At 41.5% G+C, this 14,713-nt stretch overlaps 1 protein-coding gene and 1 long non-coding RNA gene across 2 annotated transcripts in view; one reads left to right on the forward strand and one right to left on the reverse strand.

The window, feature by feature from the left end:
• Positions 1-14,713, forward strand: part of ZFHX4 (zinc finger homeobox 4) — a 211,127-nt gene that overhangs the window by 140,536 nt on the left and 55,878 nt on the right. The gene's annotated exons all lie outside the window — the stretch shown is intronic.
• Positions 1-14,713, reverse strand: part of LOC109304973 — a 23,669-nt gene that overhangs the window by 8,642 nt on the left and 314 nt on the right. The window contains exon 2 of the long non-coding RNA XR_002099520.1: positions 119-192. This is a non-coding gene — a long non-coding RNA (uncharacterized LOC109304973). The remainder of the gene's footprint in view (positions 1-118; positions 193-14,713) is intronic.

Below are 14,713 nucleotides of genomic sequence, written 5' to 3' on the forward strand. Positions count from 1 at the left end.
ACAGAAAGTAAGAAGAGGTTTGTGTTTATAAGAAGGACATAATTCCTTCAAATTATAGGAGGATCCAATTAATTCTATCAAATCAGAAATGTATACATATTGTTTTGTCACAATTTACCTATTTTCCATGAAGTCACCTAAGTATGGAGTGAAACAAAATTGAGGTCTACAATTATGTTGACTGGCATATGCCTGAAAAATAAAAATATCACCATAATTATATTTTCTTCTTAAATGATAAGCCAAAAAACCAAATCCTATAATTAAAACTATATATGATACTTAAGGCTGAAAATAATAAATATAATTATTTTTTTCTTTCTTGAGAGTTCTAAAATACCAGCATAAAGAGCCAAATAAATGTTGTAGGGTTGTAAAGCAAAGAATCAGTGATGTACTATAATTTGCACTATTTTTGCTATTAATACAAACTCTATCTGCTGTTCTGCAAATCTTCGCCTCTTTAATCCTGCATTATTGTCTGTTTAATGCAACATCTCAAAGCCCATTTCATTCCATTTTCTGTGTTAGAAAAGGCATATCAAAAGGAAAGATTAAAAAGAAATGGCCAGGTATCATTAGTTCATATGCATACGGGTTCGGCATGTGAAGATGCTGTTTCTAGGATCGGCCTTAAGATGTGACTGATAGATCTTATTTGTCTGATAGAGTTGACCAGGGAAATAGAGCTACAGCTGGTTACTTCATTAGGTCCTCTCATTGATTGAACCCTGCTGAAGTGATGCAGCAGGCTCCTGAGATAACTGCTGGTAATAGAACAAAATGAATTCTTATCACAGAGATTGGAAAGGCCATTAACCCTGGCCTCCAATGCTTTTCAGAGGTCACAGACAGGAAGCCAAGCGGTGACTGGGAAAACTGTTTTCTGTCTAACTACAGGTCATGTTAAAAGGGGGGTGTGACTTTTTTACCCTTCGGCTTCTGTACAGATGAAACTGTTATACTGGCAGATGTTAATAATCAGCTGTAAATAAATATTGGAAGCAGAAGAAGAAAAATGAGAAAGCGCAGGAATTTATTTCAATAAATATTTAATAAAAGAGCAATTGTTGCTGTGATATTTACTGCCAGTTCTGTTGTAGACTTTTGCCTAATGCCTTTTCATATAAATTGAAAAGAGAAATACATAGAGGCACTTAAAAAAGGAAATTTAATATGGCTTTATATAAAAATACCTTTCCTTCCTTCCTTCAAAGATGAGGATTATAATTGCCTGCTGCCTGCCTGCTTTTGCTAGCAAGCCTATCACCAGTTCATCTGTGAATTAGTGCAGGGCGCTGTTTGCCTTTCACCTGGTTGAGAAGGGTATATATCTAAGTAACAGTCCTATAATTTACATTTAATGCAACCTTTCAATTGACCAAGAGCCCACAACCTAAGCCCCCATCTCGCAGCTGAGGACTTTCCCACATTTGTCAACTCAGTGCCACTCTAGCATCAGCTAGAAGAAATCATCCATTTAAAAGCTTAGACTTGCACATGACAATTTTCCTAGTCTTGATGAAGAATCCAGTCATTGCAGAGGTAGTTTTATTTGTTACATATTTTACTTTAGTTTGGAAGGAACCGCTTACTGTGTATGTGGATTAAGACAATTTAGTAGGATGCATCTCATAAAATAAAATGGAACATTTTCTCTCTGTTCCTGATGTATATAAGTCAATACAGATACATGTTGGAGGTTGTTTTTAGCAGTATGTTGGTGGCTTCTAAACTCGTGATTGTGATTTAATTTCAATGTCTGTGGTCATGTGGTATTCTTTGTTGGAGTCAATCTTTCACAAGGAGCAAGTTCGTTTAAATGTAAATGGGGTCCTGTGGATGGAAAAAACTACCTACTTCATGTCTTCAGGGATCCGCCCAAGCATTTGGTTTGGCTTTCCATGCATAAATAATAACAAGAAGGTATGCTGTCATTGCCTTGCCTGAAACACCAGAAGTGGTTTGGCACAGCAGAAACCAAAGCACTAAACTGAGACTGGTTTGGATAAACTTGTAGTTCAGATTCTCATTCTGATTAAACTACTTAAAAAAAGATGGAGAGTTATTTTGAGGACTTGTGGATTACTGGAACCAATCAAAAAAACGAAAGTTACGAACACACCATACCTAAATATATTCTAAAATAACAGAAAAGATGCAGTTCTGTTAACTTGAATGGTTTTTTCACTTTAATTGTTCATGGGATTTTGGAGAAACACAAAGAAAACATGGTGAGAGTAATAATACTATTCACATTCATTTTTCATCAAAAATGTTGCAATGCATATTCTAGGTATTTAGCTTTCCTCATGCTCTGGTACACAAATTTACCTCAAATGTATACAATTGAAAAAATAGTGGTCTGCAGCTCATAAAATAAAAAAATACCATTTCATCTTCATTAATGACATCTATAAGGAAATACAGATATGTGGTGTAGGTGTTTTTAACAAGATATTGGTAGGCTCTGATATTCTATAGTTTTATATATCTGAACTACTTTATTGTCTTTTAAAAGGAATAGAGTAGTCAAGTTGTATCTGAATGTGGCATAAAATTCTCAGCTGTATATTTGATTTCTTCATTGAGAAAATTGTCATATTATTTTAAGTGTGTAAGTGAAGAGATATACTTTTAAAATATTAATGACAAACATGTTTTTACTTATCTCATTTATCAAGAATGCTATATTCTGCTGCAGATGTTTCAGGGCATGACACACAGGCCTGGAATTTCAGTGTGGGATACCTTAGGTGAAACTTGCTTATAAAACTTTAAAACTTGCAATTAGTTGTATTTTGTTCTAGAAATGTTAGCAGAACACTGAGTTCTTCAAGACTGTGTGGAAAAGAACTAGCGCTTACTATTTTCAGTGATCTTATAAGAATATTTAATAAACATTTTTGCCTACTGTAAAGCAGCTTTCTTTCACATTGAACTAAATTTAAGCAATACAGGATTTGCTGTCTGGAGTAAGAAACAGGATATTAGTGTTTATGTTACTCAGCCATATTAGGTGTAACTGTGAATCAAATAATTCTATCCTACTCACTTCAAAAACATAAAATCTTCTGCCATTGGTCTCTCTCCCTTTATTTCATTGAGCTGGTTAAGTTACAGTAACCAGATCTGTATGTTTAGTTTTCATAAAAATTCCAGTGAAATAAATGCATTATAGATATATAGTGGCTGAGCTAATGTGTTTTTCTCTCTGACATATTATTCACCATTGGGGGAAAATACATGTTGTGCGGTTTTTCATTATTCAGTTGCACTCCATGCAGTCTGATTCCACAGGACCTCTTAAGTCTTGTAGATATATTTGCTGACAAACCCATATTGTTGGGATTTTTTTAACAAAAAAATGGACCTCAAATGCTATCAGGACAATTCAGAAGCAGAAGATCCTTCCAACATAATTCTCTAAACAGGAATGCTGGCAGCATATAATATCTCAATAACAATATTATTGACTGTAATGTGAACAAGTATTATTTAGAACATAGAATATTATTTAACGGAGTAGATTTTGTTTACCTTTGTGCTTTGCAAGAACTGAGTGGACTGAAGAAAATGTAAGGGGGAAAAATCCTCCCTCTGATTCATTAGTCATAACAAGCTGACTTGGAAAAAATAATGCAGAGGTCAAGTACTTTCTAGTGAGAGAATATGGTTTCTAGTAGAAGCTGAGTTTCTTAGACTTGTGCAGAATATTTCAAAAGGCAGTTTTCTTGAAGTGGCACAGAAGTGTCAAGATAGAAAAATCATGGTAAAGCTAAAAAAGATTACTATTTTCTTAAAATATGAATAACGGTCTGTGAGGGGGCTGGTGTGGTGGAGGCGCTAAGATGCATGGTTGACTAGTCAAGGCATTTCAGGTTTGAGGCCATAGTAGAAGCCATGTCAGATTCTAATGAATCTGGGAATTCTGCTGAATACCTGGACACAAGGAGGGAGGAAGGAAGGAATAGTTTGTGAGGAAGAATGAAATAATGCAGTCCCACTGGTCACTTATTAGGCGGGGTAGAACTTGAAGGCTTGATTTTCAATTCAGGCCTTCATAAATGGGATCCAATTGGTTATTTATGTAGAAGTGAGTTCATATGGCTCTTCCCAAACAGCAGCACAGCATTTAAAGGATACAGTCAAGACTGTCAAGTGAAAAATATGACCTCCTTTCAGTGTATTTGCAGTTGAATCTAAATGTCTTGAGAATAATATTGATAGAGTTCCTTTTCAGAGATGCTTGCAAATCCACTTAACAAACAAAACAAAATAAAACAAAACAAAAAACTCTCCACTTGCTATCAGCAGACCAGAAGGAAGGCATTGTTCACAGTAATTCACAGTAATAAAGATGGCCTCCGCTTTATTAATACAAAGGCCATTAAACACTTGCAAGCTCAAATTTGGGAAGGAGGATGTCTTTATTCCTTCACCCATGCTGTTACCAATATCCCTCAATTCTGCTTACTGCATGTGTGAGCAGGGCACTATAGAGACCATAAAGCTGGTCACTTATACATGCAGATACGAAGGTGGCCTTGACATTCACTGAGAGATAAGAGCCCTTCTATGGCCAAACATTTACAGTCTATTTCTTTTTATTTTTTGGGAGGAATCTTGTTGGGTTCGCCCAAGGTTTCGGAAGCCATAAAAATCTACTTCTGACAATATGAATGTTAAAACTGAAGACTACAAATATAGGTAGAACAATAAGATTAATGAACTTTGGCACAGATTTGGTGATGGAAGCCAAACTCCTGGTAGTTCTGTGGCTGCCAAGGGAATGTGTTTGACTTGAGAATGTCTCCCTTAGAACCAGTAGGTGAAAATAGTAGTACATGCACCTGTAGTATATGCAGCACAACCAACTGATAAAAAAGGGGTTTCTCCTTTTATCTCCACCCTCCCACACACACTCTGTACACAAGACAGCATTACTATTTTCTTCTTTTTTGTGAGTCTTTTTAGTAAAATATTCTTCCGTTATTAACTAATATACAACATATTGTTTACAGCATATTCTGACAACCTGATGTTCAGAAACACCATAGTTCTACTCTGGGCAGAATAAGGGGATGCTAAACCACACGACGTTCTATGCTCTAGCAGTACACAAAAGCTGATTCAGATCCTGGCATAATTTAGGGCAGACTTGAGATTGTTCTAAATTACTTGTCTCCAGCCCCTAGCAATAGCACATCCAGTTCTCTAGCCATTTACCCCTACTGAGGGTAGGGTACAATGAGCCAACCATGTTGACTTTAAGGGTAGGTACAGACATTCAAAAAGCCCTAGATGGATTTGAATTAACTTTTGTGGGTTTCTCTAAGCAGACTAGGTTATTTCAGGAGCAAACAGAACATAAGTTTGCACTTGGAGGGGGATGGGGGAGCATGCACTGGCTGAGGCCAGCAGGTTGGGGATGTTCTTCCACATCTCCCAGCATGCTAGAGACTATTAAAGGCAGCCAAAAGTAGCTGAGTGGTGGGCCACGTCTGATTGGTTGCTGAGCACATGCTTCTAACCCCCTGTCATCTGCCTTGGGTGGGGGGGAAGGACTTTCGGTAGCTCACTATTTTTCTACCTTTATAAAATGTTTCTATGCACACCAGATAAGGATGGATCAGTCCCCTTGGATGTCTTATATTAAATCATGTTGTATTGTGATGAAAGGTTGTTGCTTTCCCTGCTGTACTAGTTACAGGGGAAGCTCCAGAGCTGCTCCTGTCCTGCACTGCAGGGAGGAGATATGCAGGAAGCCTAGCTCTGCAATGGGCAGATTCCTCCTTCCCTGCCCTCTTCCCTCTCCCATCTGGCAGGGAGAGGTTGAGGAGGAATCTGCACACTGCAGAGCCAGGCTTAGCTCTCCTACTTCAGAGTCAGATGTGACAGAAGTCTGATACCACATCAGTCCAGGTTTATCTTAGATGAGGATCTACCATTTTTAAACTAGTCTATTTGCCCCCACCTTTTGTTCAGTTATGGGTTTAGACTGGTTTCCAATAACTTATACCAGTTTATGTGTAATGCCTGTACCTGGCCTATACCACTGAGTAGCTCCTTAATCCAGAAGCCTTCCTATGTAACCTGTTGAACTGGCTTTTAGGCTGCTGTGTGTGACTGGAGCAGTAAAAAACAAACTAAAGATCTGGTCCTTAGTCTCAAAGTTCATTATAAGAGTTTGGAACTTCTATGGTGTGTTTCATGTTAGTTTGCTGTAAGTCTGTATTGGAGGACACCATTGTCTTCCTCCGTGTACAATGCATCATTTGGACCCAGCAGTCATTAGCAAACTTCTGCTTCATTCTTCATGACTGATTATTTGTCTTATTAAATTCTCCCCTAACAAAGAAAATTTCTAAAGCTCTAGAACTGAAAAAATAAAATATTCACACTGAAAAGAATAATATATGCCAGCAGTTCAAGCCTTTATTAACTTTACTGTACTTTTTTTGTTGTTGTTATCCATTTTCATATAAGATTAAACAAACAGTAGGTGGAATATCAATTTTGGGATTTAGGCAAATTAGGTTAGATGAGGAAACAATAAAAAGGTTCAGCAAATGTTAAATGAAATAGTGGGGATCCAAATTATTCTGTACAGATATAATACTCTGCATTGCTATGTTATGGTTTAGGAGGCCAGGAGAATACATATTAAGTGCTGGAGAATTATTTGAACTGAAATTTTGCTTAGACAGGATTGGGGAAGGTTTTAGGGAACCAAGCTAAGTGCTGATTTCAGCACCATAATAATCTCAATATAATTATCAAACAATGTCTTCTGCACTTTTGATCTATAATTCATTTAAGGAGAAAACAGTGCTCCAACAAAAGGATTTCCTTGCCTCAATTTTTCTAGTTTTGTATTAACTTAAATGTAAAATTTCACTTTTTAATTTCTCTACTACTTTCCTCAGATGTTCATAACTAGAGGGAGAACATGTAGGTGGAGGCCACCAATAAAAACATTTTTCCAACATTTGCAGTTCTCTGAAAACAGTGTCAAGCCAACCTTATTATTTTAGTTTGAGCACCTGGTGTGGCATTCAAGCCCCCTGAAATCATGAAAATGACCTAGAACCCATGATTTTTTTTTAAATGGTAAATTTGGAGTTTATTTTATATCTTCTGGTTTTGGGGCATTTAGGGTGTTTATACATGTGCTCCAGGAGTGGGGGGGACAGGGGTGCTTTAATTACAATGGCTCCAAGGGTCACGCTAATTAAAGCACCTAGAGTGTTTCATGCATGAGTGTCCTCGCACTGAGTGGCATTGAACAAGCTTTAGTTAAAGCATCCCCATTGCCATTTTTCACTGTGGGGATGCTGATACACAAAATGCTGGAGTTTGCTTGAGCACAATAATTACCATGCTCCCAGCAGCCTTCATTAACCAAGTCTGCTCCGATGCGCTGTAATTACAGCACTTTGGAGCAGCCTTACTGCTCAAGTATAGGTGTCATTAGAGATCATATTTTTCCATTTCTTTCTTCAGAACTATCAGGGCTAGAAACTTTATTTGTTTCTTAAATGAAAGCTCAGATTTTCACATAACTCAGGAACTGAAGTTGGAAGAAAACACTGAAGAGAGACTTGTGATACAAGTATGAGAGCTGCACATGTTTCTATGACATCAGGTTAAGGCTTCCATCCTTCAAGGACTGATATGTGTAGGTAATTTTACTCCCATGAGCAGCCTCATTGACTTCAGTGTTTATTGAGTAAAGGCTGGCTCCAAAAAGGTTATTTTGCATTCTTTGTCCTGGTTGACCATCAGGAAGGAAGCCAACCTAACTTCCGAGCTACATGAAATTGGCTCTGCTTGAATTTGATCTGCAGCCATGCACCAGCAGTTTAATGTTTTTGTAACTGCAAGTTTTCCTGAGGATAGGTACAAGCAGCTTCAAAATGGGTGGGGGTGGCTGCTGCTAAGGACCAGGCAGCAGCTCTTATGTTATAAGTATTGTGTGTGCATGACCCCAAATCAGAAACTTAAACTAAAAAATGAGTGAGCTAAATTCCCTCAACTTGGACCCTGAGTAAAACAGGCCTAAAGTTGAAGTGGTTTTGTTATATTTAGGCCCCTGGGACATGTTCATTTAATGGTACTGTGGGAGCTGATCCCTGATCCTAACTATGGTGCCTCCTGCCATGCCACATGTGCAAGGCAAAATGAGTATTTGTGAAGTCAAGGATCAGATCCTAATCACACCATACTTGCCAGTGCAGGAGGAGTCCAGGATCCTAATCATGGGCAACACCCTGTACCAGCATATTGAAAGAGGAGTGTCCTCAGGTCCAGCCCAGCCAACATTCAGCTGATTGTCAGCTGCCCCCCTGCAGAACCCCAGAGTGGGGACTTGAACCAGCTCTGGTGCCACCTGGGGCTTGGCTGGCTATCAGCTAGTTGTGGAGGCCAGAGCCAGTAATCAGCTGATTGTCAGCCCCAGTCTTGGACTGTTCTGGGGCTGGCTTAAGTCCCCAGTGCTGTCCAGGGGCTGGTACTGACAATCAGCTCAGTTTTGGCCCCAGCTGGGCCAGTCCCAGATCTAGTTCAAGGCTGGGGCTGTCCTGGTTGGGCTGATAATCAGCTGATTGTTAAACCCCTATGCCCCACAGCTGTGGGTGGGCTGCCAGGTGTGGGAGAACAGAGGCTCCTGAGGAGGAAGGAGCCAAAGAGCTTCCTTGCTAGAGACCTTAAACCCTGCTAGGAGCTTAGGATCCCCTGCACTGGGCAGCCTGGCCAGAGTCACTGGGTATGAGTTTTAAAGTACCCAGTGAAGAAGCTTCAGCAACACTGTTTAAAGCTCCTGAGGCCCACACTGTGGGTCAGAGGCAGCAGGAGAACTAGGAGTTTTTGGCTCCTCAGCTGCCCACCTCCCAGACCATTAGGTGGCACCTGAAGCTGCGAAACGAAGCTCCCGGCTCCCTGGGTGACACTTCTGTGGGTGCTCTTTAAACAGCCAGGGAGGAGTGAGCCCTGTATCAGGGAGATGCTTCCTGATGCTGAGCTCCTGGTGCCCTCTCCTTGTTTTTCAAGAGATTGGATGAGGGTGCCAGATCCAGGACCCAAGGCTTCCCTCTATTCAGTCCCACTGATTAGGTGGGAGATGGCTAGGAGATCCAGACCCTGGGGCTGTCTCATACCAGGTGCCTATGTTCAGCTGAGCATGGGAATCAGTCACAGGTTAGTTCCAAGATGCTACATATTCAATATGAGATGTGATACAAATGAGCCACAAAGATGTTATACACTATATATAACTGCATTGACTCAAATATGAGATGATCTCCCCCAAAATTTGATACTATATTGAGCACATTCATAAATTTGTTATAATTTTCCAGGTATAGAATCTAATTATTGGAGGTTTGCTTTGAATTTGTCCCCCTCCCACTGGTACAGCAAAGAAAATAAATCTGGGGGATCAGGCAGCTCCCTTGCCCTCTGTCCCCCAAATTTTCCCTCCTGCAACCCATTCCCCTCCCCCCAGATTCTGCTCTTTTAGGGTTACCCTTTCAAAACCCCTGGGCCAAATCATTACCAGATATCCTGTCACATCAGCAAATTGCAAAAGATGCACATAGACTTAGTTCATCCAGAACTGATGCTGCTGAAAAGTTTTAGCACAGGTACTTCATAAACACAGTTTTAAGCAGGACTTTTGTACTTACTTATATACTAGCCAACTGCCCATCAGGAATGACAGGGGGAGTGTGTGGGGATGGAGCCCTATGCCCCCTCCCCACCATCCAGGCCCACTCCCCCTTTGCCTCCTGCTGCTTTGGGTCTGGGCCCACTCCCCTCCTCCCTGCCGAAGCAGTGCGGGGAGGGGAGAAGTGGGCCCAGGCCTGATGTAAGGGAGGACTGCACCCAAGGATGGGGAGAAGCTGGCTCACCATGGTGGGCGAAGCAGCAGGCTTGGGCCAACCCAACGTCCGCGGTAGGGGAATGGGAGGAGCAGACTCAGAGCTGATGGAGGGGTAGGGGAGGAGTGGACCCAGGCCCAAGGTGGGGAGGAAGTCTGAGCCTGAGCGGGGGGGAAGTCGGGCTGCTGTGGCAGTGGGGGGGGTACAGCGGGAGGGGAGGAGCAAGCCTATTACCCCCCTCCTCCGACCTGGACCCACTCCTCCCCCCCCATCCCCCCCATCAGTTCCGAGCCTGCTCCTCCCATTCCCCCCCCCACTGCTAAGCCAGCCCAGGCCCACTGCTCCCCCTGTGACAGTGGGCCAGCTTTTCCCATGGCTCGGGCTCAGTCCTCCTTCCCCCCCACCTGCATGGGGCCCAGGCCCACTGCTTCCGTCCTCGTGCCACTGTGGCATGCCCACAATTCCCCCAAGCCGCATTGGGCCCACTGCTCCCCCCAACTGCCGCTGCATCTTCCTGCGTCAGGCCCTGCAGGCGCTGATGACAAGGGGGGAGGGGCAGGCCCAGGCCAGAGCCTTTGCCTCGCGCCCCCCCATGGTGTCTGGACCCTGCTCCTGCCTGCACCACTGCTGCTGTCACCTGCAAGGAGTAAAGGGGGGGCAAGGCCAGCTCCACTTTATTGTTGCGACCTGCAGGGAGCAGGGCATGGCCACCTGTGCTGGCCTTGCCCACCCCCCTCTGTCCCTTGCGTCCTCACCATCATGGTAGTGCTCCACCGGCTGCCAGCTCCTGTTCAAATGCTTGTTCGCACTCTGATTGTCTGTTTGTCAGCCAATCAGAGCACGAATAAAGTGTTACGGGCTGGCAGACAGACAGACTTAAGATTTTATTATATTAGCATAATGCAAACTATGTATGATGTTTGTCGAAAACCAAAAAGGCCATGATATACCAAATAGCTCATTGGCCTGGGCCCCAGCAGAGTCAACGGTGTTTCAAGTCGTGACCCCACAGATCAGCATTGCTCAGTATGTGTGCCTGTGTCTACTCCAGGTACCCCTCCATAAAGCACCCATAAAGGTGCTAATTTGCCCCCCACTCATGACTGGGACCAGGTGTTCTTGTCACAAGTCCTGGAATCTTTCAAAAATTTATATGCAGACGAGGCACAGGGAAACCTAGTCTGGTTTCACCTCATGAAGGGTGGGGCTACACTAATTATAGACAGAGAGAGGGGACAACAGTGGGATTTTTGGTGAAATGTTGGGGGCTCTGTTTGGTGATGTTTGCAGATATTTAAGGCTGTTGGAAAAGCAGAAATCTTTGGAAATAGGAAAGAAAGTTTCAGCTCAGCTGTGGGAGTGAAGAGGAAATTGAAATGTATTCGATGTAGTAGCTTGCTGTGACTTGAGGACTGTGCACAATGGGCACTATCATATATCTTATTCAGATGGGTGCATTAACCTATCTCTGTGGTAGCTTTCTGTCAGTATGTTTGCCCAATATGGGTCATGTGTTTTATAGTCCTACTCAGTGTTGGCTGCTTTTAATCAGCTTCATAGTTGGCTTCCGTTACTGAACACATGCTACTTCTGGCAGTAGTTCAGTGATACACAATGTATTTAATGAGGTTTCCTTGTATGTGAATGTAAGACGAGGGGTGCTTTCCCTATGCTGATTGGGGAAACAAACCATCTTGTATTTGAGTAAATACAGTATTTGTTACTCGTAAATATTTTTGGAGGCGGTTTTTCTTTTCTTTTTATTTAGTTATGACCTTACATTTCTTTGAAGGAAAGGAGTAGCTGGGAAATTAAAGGTCTACTCTTTTAGAACACTTAGCCAATTGCTGCTCCCTGTCCTATGTGGTATAGCTGAGGTGTGAGGAATTGTTTTTTTCCTTTTCCTCCTTCCCTTCAACTCCATGTCATGAAACATATTCCTCCTAGACTTTTTCTCCTTCTCATCCTACTGATATTGTTTGTTATGTTGAATGGACCTTTCTGCAGTCTCAGCCATGTATTATAAATTGAATGGTACAGGTTTCCCTCGCTTTATGCGGGTTTTGTTTGTGCAAATTTGCTTTTATGCGATGACCCTTTTTATACCAAAAGTTTGTTATATGTGAGGTAAATTTACTCTTATGTGATAGGTGTAGTGGAAGCCTGCAGTCAGCTGCTTTGTGCGGTGCATTGTGGGAGTGATGCGCACCAAAACATAGTGTGGATCTGTGCTCCTCACTTATTGTCTGTGACATGTTTTTGTAGTTGCCATCCCCATTATGATAGTGCTGGATGCTTGTGTGTACTGTCAGCTGTTGGTAAGTACCAAAATTGTCTTGTAAAAGTGGTAGAAATGGGTCTGGAGGTCAGTACAGTTGAGGTCTTGGAACATATCCCTATTTGTTACACTGTAAGTGGGTTTCCTTTATGCAAATTCGAGTTATGATGCACCGTTTTCTAGGAATGCATGTACAGCATAAAGTGAGGAAAACCTGTATATGAAGGGTTTTTTTTAAAACATTCTATTTTAAGGTACAGCATTCAGGCAATAGGTGCTGCTAGCAAGCAGTACTATTTTAATGCATTAATTCTGATGCAATTACTTTTATAGGTAATGCTTTTTCCATAATGTATTGTAAGGCTATCAGTATTACAAGGATATAAAAATACAGTTATCTTTCTACAAGTTAATATTAACTTGGGATTGTGTTCACTTGGGATTGAGTTCTAAATATGATCTGGTTAATTGTCCTTAATTTTTTCAAGAAAAAATGCATATTTTTAGACATTTTATATGAATAAGGCTGTATTTCCCTTCTCTGTGCTTAAAAATAGGTTTGAGGTAGGTTTTTCCCCCCTCTATAAAGGAACAGAAACATTTTTTAACTGAAAAGTTTATATGAGGTTAAAAAGAGAATTTGTTAGAATACGTAGTAAACAAAAATCTTACTTCTTTAAAATGGAAGTGCCCATACTCCTCTGGCTCCTGTGATAAATGTCCATATTAATATGCAAGAGGCAAGAATTTTTGTAAGTGATCTCTTTTATTGGACCAGCAGCATAGTTGGGATAGATAGCCTTCCTTGATATTGTGATATCTGGAAGCTTGTTTAAATCTATTCCAACCAAGCAGTTGGTCTAATAAAAGACCACCCACAAGAACTCTTGCCTCTTGTATATTTCCCAGGCCATCACAGCTGTAATATCACTTCATCACACATAATAATAAGGACTTGTGACTGTTATAATCAGAGGTATAACAAGCAATTTCTGTGATCTGGGCAGTGGTAGCAGTTGGGGCACCAGTTGTGGCCAGACCAGTGGTTATCACCATTTTTTGCTCTTTCTAAATTGGCCACCCCTGGTTTTGCTATTGATTACAATACCCAAACCTGCAAAGGGTAGAATGCATATTTATCTTTGTATACCTAAACTGAAGTCAGGTCTATAAAAGGTAAGTTGTTAAGTGTGTGGAGGACTGGACCAGTATAGATTTGTATGGCATTATGCATTTGATCTATTTTTATGTTGGTAAAAACTGCCATGTCCAATTTCTGCCTTTCTGTTAACTTCTGTGCAAATATGTCTTATGGGTGTGATTCTCAGAAGCGCTCAGCATTGACCTAACTTCTCTTGTATCAAGTCAATAGGAGCTAGGGCAACACTGAACCCTTTTGAAAAGGGTTTCCTTAAACCAACGATTTGCACATAAAAGGCTAAAGGTGTTTGTGGCAGTACTTCATAAAGTCTATTTAAATCATGTCATGATTTCAGGCTAAAAGTTGCCACAAAGTACTTTATGGTACACTGGTCAAAATGTTTTGTTTCATTTGGGGAAAAAAAGCTGTAACAGAAGTGGAATGGCTAGCCACATGCAGTCATGTCTCAAATCTTCTCTTTCGCTTTTTTTCTTTCTTTCTAGTGAAGTATAGATTTTTTGTAATAATCATAATGTTTATGAATCAGTTAGGGTAGTCCACTGTCTAAAACTCCAAATTTAAAACTATTACACTTCACTAATACCAACCTGAATGCCTTGATCCTTGGCTGTACAACTTTAATTCAGCCCTCGGGTATTTATGGACACGCAAGATTTTTCCACTGTCTATTTCAGTGCAAAGAATGGAGCTGTTTAGCGATGAATCAGTGCTGTGTGTAGCAGAGGTGTTGCAAGCTCATTCAGCACCTGGGCAGGGGAGGCTGGCCAACCAGTGTAGACTGGTGGGGTGAGGGGAAGGGAAGTCTTACCTGCTTAGGCTCTCTGATACTGCTGTCAGTGCCACTGCTATAGCAGCATTGGTTTGGGTACTTCCTGGGAGCTGCTACTGATGCTCTGTTTGCCATTTTTCACTCCTTCCTCCAGATATGCTGTTAGGTGTAGGGCTGCACTCAGAGTCAGTGCCTGGGGCTGTTGCCCTGTTCACCCCCATCCCCAATAGCTGTGATACTGCTGTGCAGTGTTCTGTTGTCTCTTGTACCCCTACCTTATCTTTTTGGAGGTATTGGGAAGTACATTATTATGAGGCAGGGGACTTCAGGAAATAAAAATGGAGGTCATGGTTAAAGTAGTTGAATGCTGTTCCTTGGGGCCTTGTTACACTGTAATTCTGAGCAGCTCCTGGAGCTCCTAACCCCTGGGTTGTCCACACATTAACACCTTAAAGTGTTTTTAAGCTCTTGTTATGCAGCTCAAAGTTGCACCACTCCAGGGAAGGATTATCTCTGATCTGCACTACCAGGCTCCTGATCTATTAAGTTGTGTCCACTTCCCACAGATGTGCCGCCCAAATTTGAAGTTCTCCAATATCTCAGGTTCTCTCACAACCCCACCC

Source organism: Gavialis gangeticus, unplaced genomic scaffold (assembly GCF_001723915.1).
Source record: "Gavialis gangeticus isolate Ggan-Ray unplaced genomic scaffold, GavGan_comp1, whole genome shotgun sequence".
Classification (NCBI taxonomy): Eukaryota; Metazoa; Chordata; order Crocodylia; family Gavialidae; genus Gavialis; species Gavialis gangeticus.